Genomic DNA, 8394 nt, shown 5'->3' with positions numbered 1-8394 from the left:
TCTTATTTACTATCAATGTGGGGAGATGGAATGACATTATTCACTAGAAGGTCTTGATCCTGATTCCTCATTATGAAGGCCAATTTTCTAGCATCACCCTTGGGTGGCTTGAGTTTCTTAACTACCTTTATTAGCTCTGCCATGCCTTCTTCTTCTGTCAATTCCACCTGTCTCTTTTGTCTAAACATTACCTCCCTTTTTAGCCATGATGACATTGTTCCCATAGGTGATATATACTAGGCTAAGGAGGTGTGTTCTATTGTTCATCCCTTTCCCTTATAACTCCTCTCCAGAGTCTTCTCCTATCAAGGAAGAACTTTTGAGTGAGTTTTTGTGTCAACTTGGACTAGGGACTTAGCCTTTGTATCAGGAAGAGCTTTCTGCCTTTCTTCTAGAATCTTCCCTTCCTCTTATACTTCGTCAACATGCAATTGAACAAAATCTCCCTCCTCTATAGTTGGACCCTTAGGCTTGGCCATCAAAAGAGGTGGGGAAACTGATCCTTGATTTGGCTGTGAGGGCACAGGTGGAATGTCTTGTGATGGAGGAGGAGGAATACCAAGGGGCCCTTATGGTAAGGGAGACAATTGATCACAACCCTCTCCCATTGGTTCATTTCAAGAGGTATCTCTTATCTTTTTTCCTACCATCTCAATCCCCATAGTAATGGAGTCAAAATTTGAGAGGTCAAAAAATCTTCTCCCTCACCTTACATTTCTGCAATTCACTTTTGTGGTTCCTCATTTGAGCTTTCAACATGGATAGGCTTTCGAGGGGTAGAAGGAGGTGTCTAAGTCGAGCTCCTTCTCCTTTATTCCTCTGCAGTTTTAGCTAACTGAGTTCTTCTATTCAAAGGGGAAAAATCAATTTGCTCCCCTTCCTCCCCATCTCCTACCCTAGGAATGGTTTTTGGTACTTGGGGTGAGGTAGTGTTCTTCTTTTTCAATCTCTTCCTCTTTACGCCTTCTACTTTCATCTTAGTTCCAACTCTTTTAGCCATTAATGGGTAGGCCTCTGCTATAGGATCTTTAGATGTGAGGCTTCCTCCTATATTGGTTGATCTTGTTCTTGTTGGGCTTCTTCTTCTTGGGTAGTTGGTTTTTCTTGAGCCTCTTCCTCTTATTCTCTCAACTAAGTAGCCATCTTTCTTTTGTTGCAGTTGACCCTCTCGATCTCAAATTACTCAACCTCTCATTCATGTTGGTGTACTGTCTCTGACCTTACTAGTGATTTGGCAGGGTAGGCTGGTATAGTGACCTTAGTCGCTTTTCCTTTCTTAGGCCTGGCTATATCTTGAAGAGTTGGAGCTTGTGGAACTAGATCCATATGGAAAGGCTTCTTGATCCATTCTCTTGGTAATTCCATCACATGTCTAGCTCAGTGATTGATATCATCCTTCTCCTCACACCCAATTTTTACATTCATAATGCACTTTTCATAAAGTTTATCCCTATTGCGCAAGGGATCTAGTATCTTAGGAAATCTTTGTCCCATGCCTTAAGAGGTATCTCTATGTTTAGTACCTTCTCTATGAGTTTTAGACTCATCCTACAATAATCTCAAATGTGGACATCATAGTCTTCTACAACATTCATCCAATGGTCTTCAAGGGCCTCTTTTGGCAGAAACTTCTTCCATACTAGATGTAGCATCATGATGTTGTATATATAAGGGCAAGGTGCTATTGATATCAGAGTAGTTTTGGCAAGTGAGTGTCAACACACTTAAACCACTTACTTAGTTCATGCCAAACTAGTAATACATGTTGAGCACAATATGTAAATGTTAGACCATGCCGAGTTGCAATGAGTGCCGAGTCACTCATTTGCCAAGTAGATAGACCATGTTGAGTGATTCAAGTGGTGAGTAAATAGTGAATGCCAAGTAGTGCAAGTGCCAAGTCAGAAGCAAAAATATAATTCATGTCGAGCATCAGAGACTTCATATGCTGAGTGACACAATTTGGACATATTTGTTTGTAATGACACAAACAACTATGTAAACCATTTCTAAGTCGACTAAAGGATAGATTTCAATCTTTTGGAGATAAGGACGAATTTATATTTGGATTCCCTATGAAATTACATGTAGCCAATCAGAAAATGGGAAGGTTTAATCGGTAAAATGGATGAATCTCAGTCGTAGATTCATACCTAACCCTAAGCCACCAGAGTCTTGTTAAGGAGGACAAAGCCCTAAACTATTTAATAGTGTACAAGGGGTGAATGATTGAATTGGAAGAGCAAACAAGATAGTTTGCAAGAACATTCAAGATGACTTAGAAGTAAGAGTGAATTGTAGAATCGGTTAGACAAGAACAGAGGATAAAGAAGGATACAATAGTGATACATCAGATCATAAAGGATCAATTGAACATTGTGTAGAGGTAATATGTTATTAGGCAAGCAAGTGCCAATCATAGGATCTATGTTAAGACATTTTGACAGGGTGTTGAAATCCTCTAACAAGGTGTGACTTAATAGTCTTTGTAAGCATTTAACAGGGCAGGCCTTTCATAGGGCAGATCATGATTCATGGTAAAACCATTGTAAACGTTATTGGATATACTTTATTGCTGCTGTAGTGAAGATTTGTGGTTGTCATTCCCACCCCAGTTTTACCTTTTCAATTGGAGGGTTTCTGGGTAATCATATTTGGTGTTATGTGTGTGTTTGACTACATCTTTACATAATTGATGCATATGCTTTACATGTTATTTCAGCATATTAATGCATGTGATGTATGAATAGTGAAAGTTTTATGGGTCCAAGTTTAAACTCCTAATTCACCCTCTCTCTCAGAAGTTCACTCTCTTCCCACTTGTAATTCCGACAATTGGTATCAGAGCCTAGTCCTCTAAAAGAGAAGCTTTGCAACTTAGAGGAAAGATCTTGAAATGGAAACCTACAAGCTAGGAAAGACTATTGAGAACTAGGAGATTGAAATACATCTCATACTACATCAAGTGAATGAGTCAAGAGAGGAACTAAAGAAATCTTTGAAGACAAGGAAAGAGATTGCTATTGCAGAGAATGACACACTATACAAAGAGATAGACACCACCAAGCTATTTGCAAATGGTAACACCAATGAATTTGATGCAGCAGTTGCAGATCCAATGGAAAAGAATAGAATTCAAGCTAAGGAAACCATAAATCTCAAGCTAGAGCAAGAATCACAAGCTATACTACCATGTGAGGTGACTAAACAAAAGAAGAAATCCATGGAAGACAAAGCCATGATTAAAGAAGAAAAAATAATTCTGGCAAACAGATTGGAAGAGAAGTCAATAGAGTTAACCAAGATATCCAACATGCAATTGGATACTCTAAGGCAAATGATGAATGCCAGCTATAAACTGAATGTCAAAGACATTGAGATAACTATATTGAAGTTGTAGAATGAACAATTGCAGAATGACCTGAAAAGAGAAAAGGAATTTGCTGAAAGTCTCAACAAGCCAAATGAAGCCATCAAATACTTTGAGCAATTATTGAGATCTCCTAGATCCAACAAAGATACATCAGGACTGGGCTACAAAAGCACTGAACAAGGAGAATCATCCAAAGTTGTTGAAGAGTGGAACATCAGAGGTAAGAACTCCAAACCTATTTTTCATAACTATTGAAAGCAAGGACATACTACTAATGTGTGCAGGAGCAAGAATACAAATCAGAATGTCAGGCCTGAGAACATGACTCATCTTCATAAATGCACCAAGCAAGGTCATCAGGCATATGAATGCAAAACCAAGACTGTGCATAAACAAAGATTTGAAGGATATTGCTACAACTATCAGAAGTATGGACATAGAGCTTTTGAATGTAGATCAAACAAGCTAGTAAAAGTAAGAAGCTACGAAAACTTTTATAATTGGGATTACAATACAAGATATAGTTGTCACTATTGTCAGGAATATGGACATATTCCTGATAACTATATTAGAACACATTTTAGTGGCAACTAAAAAGGTGGTTGAGTCAAACTACATGTTTTAGCTATTTAAAGACTGGTCATATCAACAAACATTGCCCAACTAGGTCAAAGGCACCAAGTTGTGAATTTGATAAAGGCAAAGGCAAGACAAATGTTGAACACATCAAAGATGAGATGAACAAGACATGGAAAAAGAAAGATGCTTGGAACACATCAAATAGAGAAGGGATCACTTCACCCAATGGGTCAGGTGATCACACCTCATCAAACTAGACAAACAAGAGGTATGTGGGACTGATATTCAAGTACTATATAATACATCAGTTCCAAAAGGGAGATAGTATTGAAAAGACTACACTAGCATGAGTAAAGATACAAGATGTTATTGAAAAAAAATTCAAATTAAATTTTTATAGTTTTCATATTGTTGCCAAGCATGAAATGTTTTCTGTATATGCCAAGAGGAATGCTAGTTGATGCCAAGCTATAGGACTATCTAGTTGATGCCAAGCCTGTAGTAGCTACCGAGTGATGGAAACATCCAACAGATGTTGAGTGATTTTGAAATTGAGTTGATGTCGAGCTTACAACTGTACAAGCACTAGGCATTAAATGCAAGGTTTTCAAAAGGGTATTTGATTGATTTTTGCTCATTATTCATCATTTCTAATTCAAGCAAGAGAAAGTGAAGTCGAAAGCGATTCAAAAACCTATTCAAGACATTTGCAAAGATTTTAGTGAAGATATCAGACTAGCATACAAATTTTACAAGGTATTTATCACAAGCCGCACTACATAGTTTACTTTTGCATAAACCCTAGTTTGATAGAATGATGACTAGCTCAAAAAGTGTAGAAGGGAAAGAGGTTTTGAATGTTCAACTTATCAATAACAAAGTGAAACAACCTATATTTACAGTCATTCCTAACATAGCTTACAAACAAGATCCTTCTCGTGCTTTATCCATGATCTTGCCAGGTGTTATTATGGTGCAAGATGGTAGGAAGTGCTACAATTGTAATATAGGAGACATGAAAATCAGAGATGTATATGACATTGTGCGAGAATGGTGTATAGAAGGAGGAATATAAAATCATTGAGAAGAAGGGTTTAATGCGTGCCCTAGATTTTCCTTGTATATTTAAAACTGAATGGATTATAATTGTGTTGTGTTGAATACATGATGGATCTTTATGGCTGGAGGGTGGACCAATTAAGATTACCAAAAGAATAATTCAAAGGGTTACTGGCTACCCAACCCTAGATCGGCCCAAGACTCTGAGGAGTGATTCCAAGGGAGTAATAGAGAAAAACACTGGGGCAAAATTGAATAAGAGAGGCATCACAATAGATACTATTACTGATCCATTGTTGAACTTTGCAGTAAGGGTAATTTCTCATAAATTCTGTTAATCTAGTAGATTGAATAGTGTACCTTGCATTGCTATGGATGTTGGCTATAAGATTGTGAAGAAAGATCATAATTATGATTTGACTAAGCTTCAACTACAACAATTGATGGAAAATCTTGGAGCTATCAGAAAGACCAAGAGTGCTCAATGCAAATTTGGTTCAATACTTGTCTGTATATTTTTTATGTGCATAATACATTTCCCTCTTTTAGTATTTTAAGTTGGAAAACAAACAGGTCAATTGAAGTATAGATCAATGAGTATATTGAACAGATGGGAGAAAATTTTGAATAATCGCTGACAAGTTATTTTGAAGACTTTAAGAAATCAATGAAGGAAATAATGAGGATACATGTTTCTTTGGTTGAGCAACATTATAATGATATATGCTTTCTGGTTGATGCTGATTACACTTTTGTGCAAGCTGCCACACCAAGAGTTAGATGGTTAAGGCCATTTGGGTATGAAATCAATGTTGATGAAGCTTCAATAGCTATCACTACACTCCTAGCAGAAGAGATTGATAAAAGTGCAAATATATTTGGTAACTATGAAATGGTAAAGTCAAAGACTACCATGGAGTTGAAAACTGCCTCCACACTCAAGAAGAAATATAAGTTGGTCAAGAAGCTAAAGGCCAAATTTGGTGAGGGTGCAAATGAGGAAGAAGAGGAAGGAGATGAAGACGATAAAGATGAAGAACAAGAACAAACTCAAGAACCTCTTACATTGACTCAAGGCAGTGGAGAGGATAAGGAAGAGGAGGAAATAGAAGGTAGCAAGGGAGAAGAAGCTGAGGAAGCACCTAATCATGCTGAGCCAAAGAAAAGGAAGGCTAAGGCACAACCAGTGGCTAAGGAAAAGAAAATTATCAAACCTAGCCAAGCCAAGCTGAGTGCACCTACCACCAGAGCAACCACATGAGTAACAACTCAAAAGGCCAAGGAAAAATCCAAGCAAACAGAGCAAGGTGGCCAAGAGTAGAAAACGCAAAGAAAAAAATATGTTGCACAACCTGATTCAAATGAAGAAAGGAATGAATCAGATGGTATAAACCAATTCAAAGTGGTAAGTCACAAATAAATTTCTGATATTGAAAATTTGTTTATAAATGTCAAGAATAATGCATATTTATCTAGTTTTAAACATGTAAATTTTGATGATTTGGGCAAAGAGGCGGAAAAGCTAGTGGAAGAGGCATTATATGCTATGATGTCTAAGTTTAAGAACACTCCACTAGAGTTTTCCAACGCTATACCAAAAAGATTTTTTAATATTGTTGAGAAAAAGTGACATTACTATTTAAATTTGGAAAAGCAAATTAGGGAAACAACTTTAGCTCAAGTGATACCAAAGCTAACAAAGGGAAAGATTGCTAAGGCTATCAAAAGATATGCTATTAGGTTTACACCTAAATACAAAGCCTTCAACATTCTTCAAAATAATATTGAAGATGTAGTCAAGAAATCAACCCAAATATGAAAACTTATCTATGGGTTGACCACTATTAAACAAGGAGAAGTTGATCCCTCTGAAGGTAAAGATGATGAAAAGGATGATGACAAGGATGATGATGACAAGAAAGAAGATGGTAAGAAAAATGATACAGGTGGGAAGGAAATTGAAAAGAAAACTGATGACAAGGGAACAACTGAACAACAACAAGATGAACAGAGTGTATAGGACACACAAGTGTCGAGTGTCAGTCCCCCACATGACACAGTCAAGTCTACTAAAACTATTATTGTTAAGGATGTTTCTTCAATCCCTTGATTGCAGAAGACTTGAAGAAGATATTGGACCAATCTACACTGCAAGCTAAGTTATGTGATAATCCAATTTTGGTCAGTATAGATGAGCTCCAAAAGGCAGTAACTGATGTCACGAGGGACAAGGTGAATACACAAGAACCACCTTTTTTCATCCCTTTAGCTACTTAAGTACAAACCTTTGACTCAAACAACAATAGATATATCTACTAAGGTTGATACATTTGTTAAAATTGACATAGTTGAGCAGAAGCAGACTGGAGAAGAAAAAGACACTACTACTAGACAACAGGAAGCTGGACAAATAGATTCATCTATACTTGAAGCACACGAACAAGGTGCTAGTCATGTTATTGTGATAGACGAGAAAATCTGAAGAGAGTGAGCAAACACCTAAGGTAAAGGAGCAAAAAGCCATCCAAGCATTGGTAACTCTACCAACATCTGGCACTTCTATAAAAGTTCTTTAGAAGTCGAGCACAAAAGCTATACCATTGCAAATCTTAGTGCCGGGCTCTAGCTCTTCAAAAGTTGAAAAGGTAATTCACTATGGAGATATCACTCTTGATGAAGAGATAATTATACCTAAGTTTGATTATGATACAATAACATTAGACCAAATAGGCATTTTGCAACAAGCCTTAGAGAAGAAAAAGCATCAAAAAATGCTTAGGAGAGAACACAGGTAGAAGCAAGCACTTCAAGACATTAAAGACATCTTTCTAGATGCATTTAGTTTGCCAACTCCTTAAGAGACCAAACCACTACTAGACCAATTGTCAAATATAAAAAATTGATACTAATGCTAAACTCTTAGAATGGTTTAAAAAGAAATTCCAAAGCAAGGTAAATGAAAAGATATCTAGTGATATAGCACTCACTCAAGTTGCATTGGCCACAAAGGTTGAGGATTTAAAGAAGGTGCTTGAGAATATATTCTCATTGTACACCAAATTGTATGACCCTACACTCTTCACCCAAGAGACTAGACATCATATTTTGAACCTAGAGAGAAATCTCAACATATCAGGTACAAGGTTACCTCAAAACCCTGTTCAAAGTGAGAAGCATTTTCATATATTACTTCAGACACAAAGTCAATTAGCTATTGACAAGAACAGATTTCCACAATCAGATAAAGTATGAAGATGCATATTTTGGATTCGATTGTGTCTCCTCTAGCTATTCATATCCTGATGATGGATCACAGAGTGTGATTTGAAACGTTGATGCAAAATATGGCACACAATCGAATCCGAAATACGCATCTTCATAAT

Source organism: Cupressus sempervirens, chromosome 2, assembly GCF_028749045.1.
Source record: "Cupressus sempervirens isolate cs-2001-9-10 chromosome 2, ASM2874904v1, whole genome shotgun sequence".
NCBI classification, from domain to species: domain Eukaryota; kingdom Viridiplantae; phylum Streptophyta; class Pinopsida; order Cupressales; family Cupressaceae; genus Cupressus; species Cupressus sempervirens.
The sequence above is the reverse complement of the archived record's forward strand: the minus strand, read 5'-3'. Positions refer to the sequence as shown.